The 18,148-nt window shown below is 40.8% G+C and overlaps 1 long non-coding RNA gene across 1 annotated transcript; it reads right to left on the bottom strand.

Moving 5' to 3' along the window:
• Positions 1-366: 366 nt before the first annotated feature.
• LOC110328761 lies at positions 367-17,773 on the bottom strand. Its single transcript, XR_002380883.1, has 5 exons — positions 17,572-17,773; positions 16,514-16,626; positions 14,456-14,650; positions 4,063-4,260; positions 367-587 (listed from the first exon to the last, which is right to left on the bottom strand). It is a non-coding gene; the product is annotated as an uncharacterized LOC110328761 (long non-coding RNA).
• Positions 17,774-18,148: the final 375 nt, after the last annotated feature.

Here is an 18,148-nt window from a genome sequence, read left to right as displayed (position 1 = left end):
CTTTCTGTTGTTTTCCTTCCAGGTTCTTTTGGTCATGTCTGCTTTGGCTGCACATCTGGTCCATGCGACCACCAGCCATCAGCTCTGTACACCACCTGCTGAGGTTGCTTCTGACCCCGTGAAGCCCATCTCAATGATAAATGAGGCAGAGCGAGCTGAAGATCTCAGTGGGCAAAATCTAATCTCTGTCGAAACACAGAGATTTGTTCTTCTACGTTCTCTGTTAAACATCAGCATGGGGTACCTGTGTTTTTTGTTTTTTGTTTTTTGTTTTTTTTTTTAATCTTTTATTTTATTTTCAAAACATTAGACTCTATGAGACAGGTAAGAGGAAGGGGGTTTTGGAAGCACTAAGTAAGAAAGCCAACAAGAAGTCTCATTTTTATTTTCTTTGTAAAGAATGACCAGTGAAACGTCTCCCCACATAGGGCCGTCCTCTTTGCATGGCTCCTTCCTCCTGCTTTTGCTGCAGGTGCACACACCCAGGCAGCCTCATTTCAAGCCAACCTCGACTGCAGCCAGGGGCCAGAAATCCATCAACTGTCGTCTTATCTCCACAGATAGATCATCCCCTTGAATAACCAGTCCTAGAAGAGTAAAGAACAGAATTTATGAAGTAGGAAATTAAAAATAGACTTTTCTTCCCTTGTTAGGAGAGCTCAGAGGAAGCAAAGTGTGTCAGGCATACTGGACTTATGTTCAAAACAGCCCCGATCTGCTTTCAGAAATGTAAGTACATCCAAGTTCAAACCATGTCTCACTTAGCACTTTGCATATCATCCCGAATATATTTTCAGTCACCAAATTTCAAAAAATAATTACTATTTTTGGTATCAAGTAAAAAGATTCTGCACCTCTCTGTCTCTCTGTCTGTCTGTCTGTCTCTGTGTGTGTGTGTGTGTGTGTGTGTGTGTGTGTGTGTGTGTGTGCATTGTGCCCTTATATTTTGTGAGATTTTATTTATTTTGGAAGGACATGCAAAAGCTTGTTCCAAGGGGTAAAACAAAATCTTGGACATTGTTCTTGCTGAACCTTTAAACATGGCACTTAATATCAGAGATGCGTAAAAAAATTCTGTAGCTCTTCTTAACAAGGAGAAATACTTAGAATTGCATTATTAAGAAACATTTTGTAAGAATTGTCCCAAAGGAGACTATAAATAGTGGATCACCATTGATGAAATAATTGCTATTTTTGAAGATTTCAAAGGAAGCTTAATTGACATGAACTTGAGTTAGGCAGTTTTCCTATGTATGTATGTTCTACACCCATGAATAATACATACAAACTCAGAGAGATAATCCAAAATTATATTTGCAATTCATAACATTTAAACAATTCCTATGAAGATTTTTATAAGACAATAATGTCAAGATCATCTTTAAGCTCTGTATTTATGTCTAATTTTAGGTTTCTGGGTTAAAGATTATAATGACTTCAATTTATATTACACATATACATTATTTTGCATTTCAGGGAAATCACCCTTCAAATTATTTTTCTCATTTGTCTTTTGAGACAGCATCTTGATATATAGCCAAGGCTAGTTCAGATTTGTTCTGGAGTTCAGGTTACCCTTTGACTTCCTATCCCCTGCCTTTTTGTAGATATCTGGATTGCAGTGGTCGTAAAAGATACAGATCATATGTGTGTGTGTGTGTGTGTGTGTGTGTGTGTGTGTGTATGATATATTCTGTATATATATATATATATAGAGAGAGAGAGAGAGAAAGAGAGAGAGAGAGAGATATCTACATATATATATAGAGAGATATAGATGTATATATAGAATATATACAGAATACATATGGCATATATATATATATATATATATATATATATGATTGTCTGCTTAATACAAGGTGGACAATGATTGAGGAAGATGCCTCACTTCAATGTCTGGCTTCTACATGCATGCATACATGTACACACATTCACATACACACTCACACGAGCATATACATATACCATACATATATACATGTACACGCTATAAAATATTTCATTCTGCAGTTGCCCTTAAACCAAAGTTTAGTCAGATCAAAATCTCATACAGCATATGGCATAATTCTCATTCATATTCTGCAAGTAGTAAGAATAATGTTAAAAGTGTTTGGACATTTAAGTTTGTAGCCTGTTCTAGTAGAAGAACGGGTGCTTGGGATCCTGGACCAAAGAGCCAGAAAATATTTTAATGTTTGTATTTCTATGAATGTGTTAATTATATGTTGCTAACAATATTATATTTATAGATATATATCAAAATACAATTAACTTCTACTTATAGGAAAGATTATAGATGATTAATTTCATTTATAACCTATCATTTGATTCATGTAAAAATATATGATTTAAATTTCTGCAGAAACTAATAAACATACTCTGTACCACCGTATGTCAGCATTACCTGGGCCAGGGTACAGGACAAGAAGACACAAACGAGGTGGAAAGAACCACACAGCTGTTTTTAGAAAAGACCCTCTTATCTGTTTTCTTCCCCGAGACAAAATCCCCGATGTCATACAAACACTGAATGTGAACATCTGGATGAAACTTTGTTTCACATCATTTTATCACATTTTTTTTGTATATAATATTATGCAAATCAACCTACTATATAAAAATGGGTGTGAAGTCACCATTATAAACACCTTATATTAAGTGAGCCCTTTTAAAATAAACATTTTCTTGATTCTTTGTGAGTTTCACATCATGCACCTCATTTCTGCCCCCCCCAAGTCTCCATCTCCTCTTCTCCTTGCAACTCCCCCCTCACAAAACTAAAAAGCACACAACCAAACAAAGCCCAGAAAAACACCTCATCACCAAAGCTGTACTATGTCACAGTGTGTCCCCTAGCATATCCCTCTGTCTACACATCTTCATTTGCAAATTTTCATTGGTTTGATTCATGGCCTCTGGCTTTTGTGACATCAATATTGGATCCTCACTGAGAGTCCTCTCACTTATCCTGTTGTTGTCCTCTATAATGGAGATCCTGCAGGTTTGGATCAGCATGACTGGCCCTCTCACAGATGATGTAGATTTGGGGGTGGGTCAACTCAGAGCCCTGGATCTGGGCCTGGGTGATAGCTGAGCTGATCAGCATGCTGGCTTTCCTTTGTCCACACCACCAGACTTAGTCCTCCAGCACTGCTCCAGCTAGGACATCCAGTGCCCCCATTGCCATCAGGAGGATGCAGGGTCAGCTCTTTTGCTCCCATGCCCTTGGGTCTGTCACCTGCACCACACCCATGCTTCCAGGCCCAGCTCCACTGTGCTGCCTAGTCAAGGGCGGGACCCAATTTTTCAAGCCTGTGAGGGGCTGGTCCATCTCTTCTGCATTCATGCCCTTGGGACTTACTCACCTGTGCCTTCACCATCAGGGTCAGTTCCACTGTGCTGCCCAGGCAAAGCTCAGAGCCCACTCTCCCTCAAGTGCTATAGCCAGCCATGACACAAGGCTAGCTCTCCTGCTTTCCCACTCTCAGGGCCACCTCTACCGACTACTGCAAGTGAAGATGGGGAAGGGATGAGGGCACCACCCCAACCTCAACCCCCAATCCCCACCTCATGGTAAACTAGACAAATGGTAGGGCCAGCTCTCCTACACTCTCTCCTTTGGGGCTGGCTCACCTGTGCCACCACCACCAGGGTCACCTTTGTTGGGCTGCCCAGATGAGGCTCAGGGAATGTTCTCCTAAGTACTGTTAAATATGAGACTTGAGGCCAACTTTCCAGAGTTGCAGCCACTGAGAGTCAGGGACAGTTTCTGCACAGCCCTTGGACATCCAAGTGGTCCCCAGAGGGTGCCTCCACAAGGGACATCTCCATGTTCTCTAGTAGTAATAGGAGACATGAAGATCGTCACCCACCCCTGTTGCTGTGTTGCTGCAGACCCAGACATGGCCTTCAGCGGGAGCTCAGGCTAGGATCTCACCATAGCCCAAGTGGTGGGGCTGGCCACTCACCACAGGCTACTTACTCTCTACCTTTTGAGTCTTCAGTTCCATCTTCCTTCTTAAGACTTCCTAAGATGCAGCATGTCCCTTTTTGACCCACCTGTCCACCACATGCTTGCACATTGTGGAGCTTTCTGCTGCAGACCAGCCACACGACTGGCAGGACCCTGCATGACGTCCTATGTCTTGGCTGTGTGACTTGGCAGCAAGCAGGTGTCTAAGGCCTACATGTGCTGTGTGCTGGAAGGTCCTCATGTCTCTGTCTGTTCTAGGCCAGCCTCGGTGATATAATGGCATCCTATCTCAGAAAACAAAAGAGGAGGCGGCGAGGAGAAGGCTTGTTAAATGAAGACTTACATAGACATTTGATCTTCTCTTTTCATCTAAGAAAAAGCTTACACTTAAAGTGGGTAGTCAGTGCAGGTGACTGAAGTAATGGTTAACAATGCATATTGACTCCTTTTGTTAAAGAGATAAACCATATAAACTTTATTGTTTTTTTTTTATTTTTTATTTTTTAATTAATTAATTAATTTATTTATTATTATTATTATTATTATTATTATTATTATTATTATTATTATTATTATCACTTTCTTTATTTACATTTCAAATGCTATCCCTATACCCCCCCGCCCCTGCTCCCCTACCCACCCACTCCCACTACTTGGCCCTGGTCTTCCCCTGTGCTGGGTCATATAAAGTTTACAAGACCAAGGGGCCTCTCTTCCCAATGATGGCNGATTAGGCCATCTTCTGCTACATATGCAGCTAGAGACACGAGCTCAGGGGGTACTGGTTAGTTCATATTGTTGTTCCACCTACAGGGTTGCAGACCCCTTCAGGTCCTTGGGTACTTTCTCTAGCTCCTCCATTGGGGGCCCTGTGTTCCATCCAATAGCTGGCTGTGAGCATCCACTTCAGTGTTTGCCAGGCACTGGCACAGCCACACAAGAGGCCACTATATCAGGGTCTCTTCAGCAGAATCTTGCTGGCTTGTGCATTAGTATCTGGGTTTGGTGGCTGATGATGGGATGGATTCCCGGATGGGGTAGACTCTGGATTGTTCATCCTTTCATCTTAGTTCTAAATTTGTCTCTGTACCTATATCCTTTCTTGGGTATTTTGTTCCTTATTCTAAGGATGCTTGTGGACGTTGTACATCGTGGTGCGCACTAGGCTCCGCACCACGATGTACAACGTCCACAAGCAGGCAGACCAGCCACACGACTGGCAGGACCCTGCATGACGTCCTATGTCTTGGCTGTGTGACTTGGCAGCAAGCAGGTGTCTAAGGCCTACATGTGCTGTGTGCTGGAAGGTCCTCATGTCTCTGTCTGTTCTAGGCCAGCCTCGGTGATATAATGGCATCCTATCTCAGAAAACAAAAGAGGAGGCGGCGAGGAGAAGGCTTGTTAAATGAAGACTTACATAGACATTTGATCTTCTCTTTTCATCTAAGAAAAAGCTTACACTTAAAGTGGGTAGTCAGTGCAGGTGACTGAAGTAATGGTTAACAATGCATATTGACTCCTTTTGTTAAAGAGATAAACCATATAAACTTTATTGTTTTTTTTTTATTTTTTATTTTTTAATTAATTAATTAGTACATCGTGGTGCGGAGCCTAGTGCGCACCACGATGTACAACGTCCACAAGCAGTGTTCAGGAATATTTGCCCTGTGCCCATATCTCCGAAGCCTTTCCCCACTTTCTCCTCTATCAATTTCAGTGTCTCTGGTAACTTTATTGTTTTTTATCAACACAACTTAAAGTACTAAAATGGAAAACAACACAGGTTTATGAAGACCACAAACACATGACATCATGCTTCCTCTTGTGATTCTGGTTCTATGTGTAGACTGCTGTGGACGGAAGTGAAGAAAACAGGAGGAGAGGATGGAAAAGGGATAGACTCAAAGAAAATCATAAGACAAAATGTCCGATGTGAGCACTGGAGTGATGTCAGAGCCTGTCCTTACTTAGGGCTGAGGTTTGGGGGTTATTTCCTGAGAGTCTGGACCCAGGCGACAGAGTGCTCAGAGATCATTTCCAAGCATTTTCAGATCTGAATCAAGTAGAAAGGAAGCACTGAAGAGCAGGACATAGGTCAACAAGTTAACATGAATCCCGAAGTTGATGGGAACAAATCAGAGACCCAGAACTGGATAAAGTACAGAGTGAGAGACCTTGAAACACTGTCCTAAATAGGATGTCTCCATCAAATTCCTCCCCTCAGAGCTCAGCGAAGCCTGAAGAAAAAGAAGCAGAAAGATTGTGAGTCAGTGGGGATGGAGGACACCAAGGAGACAAGGCCTTCCAGACACAACAGGACTGGCACATGTATGAACTCACAGATACTGTGGCCACATGCACAGGGCCTGCACAATGGGGTCCCAGTGCTGAGAGGGGGAGAGAAGACAAACCCCTATGTATTCCTCACCCACAAGCATTCTACAGTTGGTTGCTATTCATTAAGGCAAAAATAATTTTCTCCAATGGAGTCTCAGTGGGTACACAAATGACACTTGAGGGCAGGCCTCATCCCCACCTTTGTGGGCGAGGGGTTCATAATGTTTCATGTGAGTATTTTCCTTCTCCTGCAGGTCATTGATTATATAATATGATTTTAGTTTTCTGTCTTTATGGGATTTTGGTGTGTACAAATGTCTGTATTTTGGGGTCTGCATGAGTCTCTTGTACTTTTTCTTTGGCTCTTTTTTTTTCTGCCATTTGTTTGTTTTGTTCTATTTGGGCTTGTTTGGTTTTGTTTTATCTTATGTTTCCCCCTCCCCGTTTTAGATGCCGTTTGTTCTCTAAAAAGAGAGAGCAAAAAGAGTGTGGGTTTGAGGGGATGGGGAGATGGGGAGGATTTAGGAGGATTTGGGGGATGGGAAACTGTAACCACACCATGAAAAAAAATCTATTTTCAATAAAATGTAAATAAGTCATTAGCATGGTCCTCAATATTGGTGTGGCTGATTTCTTTCAAAAGGCTCACAAGGACATTCACAAAGAGACAGAATTATGAATGGCCACAGGAGAAGCCAATTTTCTACAATGGGGAAAGACCTGAACTAGATTCTTCCTTCAGAAGGACCAAGCCAGTTACCACCTCAACATCAGACTTCCATTCTTCCAAATGTTGAGGGAGCGTGCTTCCCTTATTTAAGCCACACAGGCAAGGGAGCTTGTTACAACATCTGCAGGAAACAAATGCACAAAATACTGCAAGAGTCTTTCAGGATATTTTATTGATTTTACCATTATTAATTAGAACAACAATCCAGGATTGACTTCAGAAATTACTGCCACACTCTCCAGTGTTGGGGTGTTTTAGTTGAGAATTCTCATCTTAGGAAACTGAACTAATATCTGAAAATTTGTTGAATATCTTGAATAAATAGTTCTTTCATATATAGATAATACATAGGATTCCCTGAACTAAAGTCCTTGACCTTTACCTATTTAGATTCCTATATGTTGCTTGAAATGACACTGGAATGCATAGAGATACACCAAATATTCTCAGAATTGCAGTCCATCCTGGATTTAGGGGCAGACTGTGCACAATATCTGATGGTTATCTTCCCTCTGGGTGTAGGGAGAAAGCACACAGCCACTCTCTATAGGACTAATTCTCGAGCTGTAAATTTCAGTTTCATTGTGTCCGGAAGCTTCCTCAATGGGTGATCAGTTTTCTGAATTCCTGTTGTGGTATATTGTTTTCAAATATAGTATTTCTCTCCCATACAATTATTATGGAGTTTGCAACCATGTAAGCTATATGTGCACAATGTTAGGAGGGTATGGTAGTCAAATGGGAAACAGGTTAGCTCAACCTATGTAATGTAACTGTGCTGAGTTTATGTTTATTGAATGAATAGCTTTGCTCCACTGTAAAACTTGTAGTCAGAGAGCACTCAATATTACAACCTATAAATTCAATAAGTGTCTTTTTAGTCAAAATATTCAATGGGTTATATAATTTCCTTGTCTATACTGAATCACTAATAATTATTATTTTATCTTGGGCCTCCAGCCATCTTAGATGTTTCACAGTGTGATATTTAGGAACCCGACTAATTTTTTTTAAAGGTACTGGCCAGTAACAGATATCTTAGAGTGTTCATTTTACATAGGTAAGAGGTTAGACCATGTATTTATTATTGTTGCCATTTGCTTCAAAGTTATATTTGACCTTCAGCTCATCTCCTTTTATGGCGTCCCTCATCGGACTAGTGACCTTCACCATATTTTGTAGACCGGGGAATATCTGGGATATCTTAGGAATTAAACATGTGAGAGAGGAGTTACTGGGATAAGATGTAATGGAGCATCATTCTCTGGTCTTCGACTAACTGTGATGGTATAAACCTGTAGTCCCAGCCTCGTGGAAGCCTGAGATAAGAGGACCTCTTGAGGCCAGGAGTCTGAGGTCACCCTGGGCAACAGAGCAAGACTGGCTAAAAGGAAATCACCAGACACTTATGAGATTCCAGTGTAGCCTGTGGACTTCTATTTGGGCTCAGATTTGGTCTTATCACGCAGTGGAAACTCATTTCCATTTCCCCACTTGAAGCCATTGGGATCACTTAGGTCTCCAGCTTGATTTCTGTCTGCTCATTCGGGTGCTGAATGACTGTCTGAGAGCCACTGTCAGAGGCTCCCTCTCCCATGCCAAGGTAAGGCCATGATGATATAAGGCTTGCGGTGCTTCAGGTTACATGCATTTGCAGCACCTATAAATTGTGCAGAGATCGAGAAAACGCTGGAGAAGCAAGACAGCGATCATGTAACATCCCATGGTGATTATAGTGACACCACAGTGAGCTGTTTACTCCTGTGACTACAACTGTTAGATAATATTTTATCTAGAGTTTATAGAACGCATCAGATGAGAGTAGAAAACCTAAGCAAGGTACAGATAAAACACTGCATTTGCTAAGTTGCAGTACCTGTTCTCTGGCATTTATTTACTGAATCTAAGACATTCAAACAAAATAGACCTTGAAGTAGCTAGTAACCCTTTACTCTTGTCCTAACCATTACTCTCCTGGAAATAATTCCACAGTCTCTTTCAGTGAGCTGTGCGTTTACTCTGGCATCTGTTTACACTTTTCTTTTAGAATGCCAGTCCCTGTTTCAGACTTAAACTCTTGAACTCATAAACACTGCATTTTTCTTCTGCCATTTCAACGTATGGAGGATCTGAACCCAGTGTGTCCTCCTGTCATGGAGGCTTCATCACAATGTGACAAAGGATGAAGAGACGTTAACTAGTACAGTGTGTTATGGTCCTGTACAAAATGAGAAAGAACTTAGGGATCAGTGTAAAATAGAAGAAATACCCAGGCTTTTTACTTTCTTGATTGATAAATAAATTCTGTCCTTTTTATACTTGGTGTAGCTGTAATTATTTTATTTCCCCAACATTAAGGTTACTGAGGTCTGATGGACAATACTGTTTCTATTAGAGGGAAAATGTCCACTTATAAATGCCTCTGTAGATCAGTCTTCAATGCCTGTTTCATAAATGGCATATTTGAAGGGTGCCCCTTTTTGAGTAGACCCTCAGGTTTTATGCCTTCCTCAATTGGGTGTATTGTCCCTGGTGGTGCATGAGGAGTTAACTACTCAGCATTTGGCACAGTCTGAGTTTCTTTATCAGCACAGGGGAAGACTGGCCCCAAAGCTGTCTAAATCTATAAAATCAATAAAGGATCAAATCAGAGACATGAGTTCCTCCGAACTTGGACTGAAAAATGAGTGTTCCCCATACCTATTAATCTGCCTCCCACCAAGAAAATCACAAGAAGCTTCTGGCATCCCATCAAACTGACAGGGATGACGGGGCAGTAAGGCAAGACACACACTTATTCCTTATAGCTCCTGACCAGATAAACAAACTTCATCACTTGAAGCAGTGACACCAGCTAGAAATAGAAGTGAAATGTTCCTAGATCCACTTATTAGTCGTGCTCAAAAGCCACAGGAGGAACAAAGCAAATGAAATTGGGATGAGAGCATTGCAGTATTATGTGGCCATTATTTTTTCCAGTGGTGGGTCACTATTCCCAGGTACACTCGACTAGTTTTTTTACATGTCTATTTAATGTGCAAGTAAACATTGCAAGAAGACACTAAATAGTTACCCCATCTATGGGCCACATAGTGTCATGAATATTTACATTGAATAATCTCCTTCAATTTGCCCAGTGATAGATTAAGACAGCTTTTGTTTTTAACTCTTGTAAGATTTGACCAGCAATGCAGTAAAATCATTGTGGAAAGTAAGAACAAAGAAGTTGAAATCAGAAATAAATAACTCAGTAAAACTGGAAGAGAAGTATTGCATTGAATTCTAGTTAACAACACAAAGAGAAAGGCACAATAACAACCAGTAGTCATTGATGGAATCAACAGTCAAGAGCAGATGAGTGGTAACCAGAATCTTGACCATCAACAGCATGGAATGAAATTATAGCCCCAATGAGTACTCACTAAAAGAGTGACAAAAGACTGTCCAAGACCATGTGACAAGACCCCGCCTCAAACTTCTCCCCTGAGACAAGAATAACACTGGTGACTCCTTTAAATGGTTGGAAAGCTTACAGAAAGCTACATGAGTAGCATGACCAACCATGGAACAAGTGCCAAACACACACCTCATGATGTGCTGCCATTAGAAGCAGAATTGTTTCCATGGTATGAAATAAAACACAAATAAGCATAAAACAGGAAAGATAGAATCCTACCGGGATAAAAAGTCAGCAATACCCAGACTAAGAGGCATTTACACAAAGCACTGTATCTATCTCCCACTTCTTCTCTCCCTTACCTTTCATCTTCATGGCTAAAATACCCAAACCTCTGGAGAATTCTAGGATGAGAGTAATTTTCTTTGAAGAGAGTTAAAGATCCCACTGTCATCTGACTTTCATTGTACAACTAATAGAACAAGCTAAATGCTTCCCTGTGTAAGAAAGTTCTTGAAGTTTAAGTACGAGAGCAACAGTTTAAATGTAGAATACAAGTTTGGGCTGTCTGCATCAATGAAAGGCTTTTGTATCTGTGTCTACTGCTGCTATGTCCAAACAGCAAATGCGGATGGATTAAAGCAACTCGAATGCATTATTTTACAATTCTACGATGAATTATTTGTTCAGTACACGCTCATTCAATAGAAACCAAGTTATACCGGTCTCATCATGAGTTGAAGGAATTTCTTTTTCTTCTTTAGTTCTGTAGGCTGCTTGCGTTCGTTGGCTTGAGAACCCCTCCTTCTGCTTTAAGGTCAGCCATCTTAATTTGCCATCTAGCTGGTTCTCTCTGCCTGCTTTCTTCTTTGACACTCCAGGACCCTGTGATTCTGTAGAGTCTCACTAGAGATAGTCCAGTATCATTTGGGATATCCAAGGGTGTTACCTCTGGAAGTGCAATAGAACCAAAGATTTAGAGGAGGTTGCTGAGAAACTAAACCTGAAAACATATCAATGGAGGTCTCTACAAAGGAGCTTTGGGATGAAGCCCTTACTCACTTGGTGAAGAAATATATTTAAATGAGATTCCTTTAGTGGAATTCTATAACAGGTCACAGCACAGACTGAATGCTTCTAATAGACACAGCTACTATGTCCACTTGGAATGTTTACATTTTAACCTCCCCCTAACTGAATTCTACATTTAATTTTTAAATTAGCTTAAATTCTACTTGGCCCAGAGAGTGGCACTATTAGGAGATTTGGCCTTGTTAGAATAGTTGTGGCCTTTTAGGAAGCTTGTCACTTTGGCATGGGCTTTGAGACCCTTCTTCTAACACCCTGAAAGTCAGTCTTCTCCTGGAGGCCTTCTAATCCAGATACAGAACTCTCAGCTCTTTGTCTACCATGTCTGCCTGGATGATGCCATGTTTTCTGCTTTGATGATAATGGACTGAACCTCTGAACCTGTAACCAGACCCAATTAAATGTCCTTATAAGACTTGCCTTCCTTGTTCATGGGGTTTGTTCACAACAGTAAAAATACCAACTAAGACAATTCTAAAACATTTATTATTATTATTATTTTTGCTCCAAAGGGTTCTCTCTTTTCTCAAATGTGTATCAGATATACATGCCATCATCATCATTATTGATTTTACTTATAGCTACTCTATCCCATCCCTTCACACCATTTAACCATCTTTACCATGGTCCTCATTAGTACTTTCCCTGTTCAGTGAGTGTCCTTTTTCCTTCCCACTCATAACTTTGTCTCAGAGGAGTTATCGGCATTCCCAGTTTTCAAATGATGAAATGTGAAATCAAGAGATGAAATTTGGGACTCTGACTCAATCAGCCTGAAAGTGGGAGGGTAAAGTTGAATTCCAAATCTGTCTGACATAAGGCTGATGTTTGTGAACCATTTTTTTTTTCTATCTCTCCAGAGGACAGCTCATCATTGAATTATAAGCCCCTCTAAAAAAGAAGGCTGTCTCATAATTTTTCTGAAATCCCACAGCAACCCCCACAGACTTAACCATATGGCAGGGGCCCTGTACACTCATGGGAGGGTCACAAATGTGGGCTGCAAGCAGAAGGGTGCCATTAACAATGTCGACTGCTTCACTCTGATTTCTTTTGCTAACGAAGAGATGATGCATCAAGTTAAAGAGTCCACTCCAAAGGGTTTTTATTTTGTGCCTGTAAAGGATGCTTGGTAGTGTAGGAGAAATGTGGGAATCCCCTTGGCAACTTTTGGAAAGATGACAATGTGGCCTCAGCTGGGAAGTCAGCTAGCAAAAACATAGTAGCCAGGAGACTATCAGTTCTTCTAACCACAGAATTTACATAGTTTTGTCATCCAAACAGTTGTCACTAAAACAATCCCAAATAACAGCCACTCAAAGGAGTGGTGGCGGTGATGTGTTGATCTCCAAGGGCAGGCTTCCTGCTCTCAGAGAGCCCTTTAGGGAAGTTAAGAGCTGTTCACAGAGCCCCACCCCAAGATGAAATTCCAGAGCACTTACACTTGTGCGTAATGATAATAATTAAGGACGGAAAGGGCTCTTCAATGCTGACAGATGATGCATTTTATTAGCTATGCAGCAAGGTACCATTTCTTGTACCAGAAAGAACATCTCCTAGCATAAATTACCCAGAATCTGTTTCTGACCCAGAGGAATATGGATGAAGCTTATCACTTAGATCATCATGTGCTTATGTGTTTTCAAAGCCCTCCTTGCATTTGTGCAGACTGTGGACAAGAGCATGTTCATGGGGTTTTTGAATAGCTACTACTACAGAAGGTGAACCATCCGTGCTTGGGCTTGAAGCAGATGAAATGGTGTGGAGGGCAAGGGCTGTTACTCTCAAGCAGGCCTCTGGCCAAGATAAGGCTATGGAAACTGGCACCAATGAGCAGCAGCACCTGGGGAGGCTTACTGCTCCTGCTTATACATCTTGCTTTGTTTCTGTACACAGTTCCCAGCCCAGAGAAGGTGCTTGTGGGTTGGATAACGACATCTTTCAGCTCCCTGGCCCTGGGTTCTCCTTCAGAGCAGACACACTGCTCATGGCAGAATTAAACAGAGCTTTAAAGTTGGCACAGCCTTTAGAGTAGCTATTAATAAACTCCAGTCTTTACCCAGCTCACTGTGTTCATGTGCTCCCTTGAGTCTAGCACTCTGGGTCTGGTCTCTAGGTCGCAGCCTTGGGGATCCTCCCAAGGGGAAGAATTGAAATTATCATGCACCATGCCCTCAGTACTCCACTCTAGTCAGATTGCCAGATAGGACCTCAAGTTTTCCAATCCACATAGCTTCACACGTTGTGACAAACAAGGAAAGGGTGACTAAACTGGTCATCACTCATCACTGAGACAGGCAGGGCCTGGGAGCATCTCTCTGGTTGCTCCATTTCCATACATGTCCTATGCAAAAGCAGTGCCTTCTGTTGCTTCCCTGAAGTGACATGACAAACATTTTCTGAGGAAACCATCAGGGAAAAGACCTAGAGACACTGGAATTCTGATTCAAGACCCACCACAGTGTGTTCAATTGCTAATGTACAATGTACATCTGATTCTCCACACTGGCCGAACCATGGATAATTATGACAGCCAAAATTCTGATCCTGTCAGCACAAGACCTCAGAAGTCAATTTCAAGAAACTATAGAATTTTTAAGTTAAGTGGGCATTGGTTGCAAATAATCACCTCACTGGGATGGTTTATTTCTTGGCTGTGGTACATGTGCTTTGAAACAGACCAGTGTTATATATTGGGGAGGACGAATCACCCAAGCTCTGCAGCTAGACAGGGGCTCTATTATCTGAAGACATTTCTCTCTCTGCTAATTTTTTTAGACTTGAAAGAATAGGGAGAAAAAAAGAAACCAATGGAAATTTGATTATAAATTTCTTATTGCTAGAACCCCTCCCACAGTGGCAGCTGAGCTGTGAAGTACCTGCTCAGCTAGGAGCAGAGCAGAAATATTTCTGCAAAGACACTCACCTTCTCCAGCAAGACTCTTTCTCATGAGGCACTTGGAGACATCTTCATCCTCTGAAATGCTGATGTGTTATATGGGGAGCTTTCTTCAGAAGGGAAGGTCTTTAGAGTAGGCTAACAGGGAGAAATGAGGGAGCCAAGAGAGTATGTATGCCTTGCCTTTGGAAGCCTCTCCTGCCTAGGGTTCAATGTGTGCATCTGAAAAATGATGTGAAATAGCAGCGGTGTGGTGCCTAGTAGGCACTTATTTACGGCACTGTTTTCCTGCTTATATAAAGGATTTTTAAAAGTAAGCTTTTACTCTCTCTCTCTCTTTTTTTTTTTTTGAGATCTGTTTGTATTTATTTTCTATGCTATTTTATTTCTATCAAATATCTTACCTGTATGTGTATATGTGCACCTGATGGGTGCAATACCTATTGAGGCCAAAAGAATGACTTGCATCCTGTGGCACTGGAGTTACAGATAGTTGTGAAATGCTATGCTGGTACAGGGGATGGGAACCTGGGCCCATTCAAAACCAAAGCTTCTGAGCCATCTCCCTCCGCTAAAGGATGGCTTTGTAGAATTATTTCTAATAAAGTCCACTAAATTTATAAATAAATCTGCTTATTAAGTGCACACAAATTAAATAAAGTCAATACAAGAAAGAGTATTTGATGAGGTTGATGTTGACCCTGATTTATGACTCAGTAAATAGTGCATGGGAACATGATGCTGTAATCCCACAAACCTGTAAAATACTTAAGTTTTTATTTCAAAAGGTAAAAAATAAAACTAAAAATAAATTTAAAATCTTATTCAAATTATAGGGATTTAATTTTCAATGACTAACTGGATCATTTAGTCAGAGTTGACACATGTTTTCTATAAAAAGGCCTTAGAATATGGATTTCAAGCATCACCTCAAAAATCTTCACATATTATACACTACTAATTATGTGTGTTTGTGCATGCTTACAGAAAGTTTAGTCAACAGACAGCAAAATGTGATTAGATAACCTTAACGTGTCATAAAGTATTCACCTTTTAAACTTTTCAGCAGTTTAGAAATATAGAAATCTTATTTGCCATACAATTAGCATGATAGGCAATTGGGTGGGACTTACTTTTGAGCCTTGTTGAGCCCTCCTCAGATCAAGTAAGCTTATGCAGATGAGGGTTCTGAAGCTCCTTGAACTATGCTGCTTTAAAACCACAGCAAAGTTAGAGAGGAGCTTGGGACTTGGCTCAGCAGTTAAGAGCACTTTCTACTCTCACCAAGAATGCATTCAGTTCCCAGCTCACAACCATCTGAAATTTCAGGTCCAGGGGCCCTGATGCCATTTTCTGGACTCCTTGGCAACAAGATACACATGTGGTACAACAGCCTACACATAGCCAAAAACAAAAACAGAAAAACATACACTATGCATACAATAAAAATAAATGTCTCCTTTAAAAAGTTCTTCTCCAGGTCTGATATACTCTATAAAATATTAGTCTGCTTTTAAGAATCAAGTCATGACACTTTTCAAAGACAGTGGAATGAATTGTATTAAGCAAAACAAACTAGACTTAGAGAGACAAAAAGGATATTTTCTCACACAGCCTTTCCATAGCTTAAAAGAAAGTGTAAAGAAGGGGCCAGCTGTGAAGGAGGAAGGGGAGGAGGGGGATGGGGAGGAGAGGGGGGAGGGGAAGAGGGTGTGGTAGAGAGAGAAGGATTGGCTGCAGCTTGTAATGTGTGCAGCTTGCACGTGCTTTGAAGCCATAGCAAAACCACTGTTCTATACAATAACAGAGGATAATGGCAGTGCTGATAAGGAACACCCCCCCCCTTCTTTGCCTTCCCACTCTTCCACATGGTCTTTATTATATAAGCCTTTATTATGTAAGAGGGGCGAAGAGATAGATGCTCCTTCCACCGACCCAGGGTGATTGATATATAGAGAGAAGGAGATCAGGACCAAGGTGAGGCTGGAGGCAGAAACAGCCGGTAAAGCTCTGAAGTGTCCTATTACCTGTGTACTAAAGGTTTAATGTTATTATTATTAGCTTTAGAATTAATCTTCCACCCACCTTTAAACAAGCAAGTCTTACTAAACTCGGTGGGCTACACACAAAATGAGACGTGCAGGTAGGAGGTTGGTTGAAGAAGAAGGGGTTGCAGGCGGAGTGTGAGGGCCATGAAGCTGGGAACTAAAACCAAAATGTACTTTGTAAATGTCTGAAGTACTTTTATATTTTATTTTACTTTATTTTATTTTATATGTTTATTACATATATAAATATAAATATAATTCAATTATATTTATTTATATAGTTTACATTATATATTTACAATATATAATATATCTAAATATATACTTAATTATATATTAAAATAATATATTTTATATTATATTTGATAATAAAATAAAATCTGTATTTTAAAAAACAGAACCTTAGCATATAACACTGTAACTTTTTAATCTGGAAGAGACTTCAGAGGTTATCAAATCTAGTCTGATTCTCTGATGAGGATCTTTGGTTTCCTGAATGGATACTGGTCACAGGAGAGACACCACTAAAACCACACTTGACGAAGACCATTCTGTTTCATTCCCTTTCATTACATAGGCCTGATGGGCAGAATCTCAGTGAGGGATACCCAGCAGTCGTCACCTTGGAGAAACAATACTCTCCATCATCTACGTAGGCCACATTTCTCCCCAGACCCTCCTAGCAATCTAGTAGTTATAGAGATAAGAACTAATGGTATTTATACTATATACAGCAATACCTAATACCCTCGCATCAGTAGGTTCTCAAATGGCTGATAATAGGTAGGAATGATAGAAAGATAATTTGCATTTGTTTTTGGATTCATGAATATGTTCATGCATATTCACTAATCAGGGTGAGTTAGTCTTATATAACACAGAACCCTGAAGTTTCCATAGTAATCTTCCATTTACCGGGAGCAATGTGTTGAATCCTCAACCCCCCAAATCCTTTTAACAATTCTGTAAAGGACAGTCTGCTGCAATCTCTTTCAGGCCCCAGACTATAGTATTTCTTTGCTGGCCTAGATCCAGGGGCTTAGTTTATCTGTCCAAACAGAATGGACAGAGGCTGTCTTCCCCTTTCCATCTTACCTACATTCTTTCATTTATTTTCCATAAGTCAATGACACCTGTTAGTAATACTGCAGGTGTCCTGGCTCTGAAGACACAGCAGCATTTAGACATGCATACAAGGAGTATATTCAGGGCCACCACTCTATATGACAGTTCAGACAAAGGGCATGGACATGTGTCAGAGCAGCCATCTCTACAGACGCAGTTCATACGAGCCTTTGTAATTGTGTCTTTGCAAAGAAATGGTTTGGCTGGTATCGAGCTTGCTATAATTCTCTGATCCTGTGTCAACCCCCATTTCTGCTCTCCTCCTCCTCAACAGCCTCCTCCTCCATACCACTGCTGGTGCACTCATGCGTCATTTGCAACCTCTCACCGTGGCTGGAACATCTCCGCATCTATGAATAGATTTAACAGCCTCCTTCACGCTTCCTCCTAGGGCTGGACTGACTCAGCTTCACTAAGAACAGAGAGCACTTTGATTGACAGCTGGCTTTGCCATCCTATGTTTCCACAGTGTGATGCAGGAAAGAGAATACGGCTTACAAGAAACCCTCCTGAAAAAAAAAAAAAAATCCAGCCCAGCAAAAGAACA

This window comes from Mus pahari, chromosome 11 (assembly GCF_900095145.1).
Source record: "Mus pahari chromosome 11, PAHARI_EIJ_v1.1, whole genome shotgun sequence".
Classification (NCBI taxonomy): domain Eukaryota; kingdom Metazoa; phylum Chordata; class Mammalia; order Rodentia; family Muridae; genus Mus; species Mus pahari.
The sequence above is the reverse complement of the archived record's forward strand: the minus strand, read 5'-3'. Positions and strand labels throughout refer to the sequence as shown.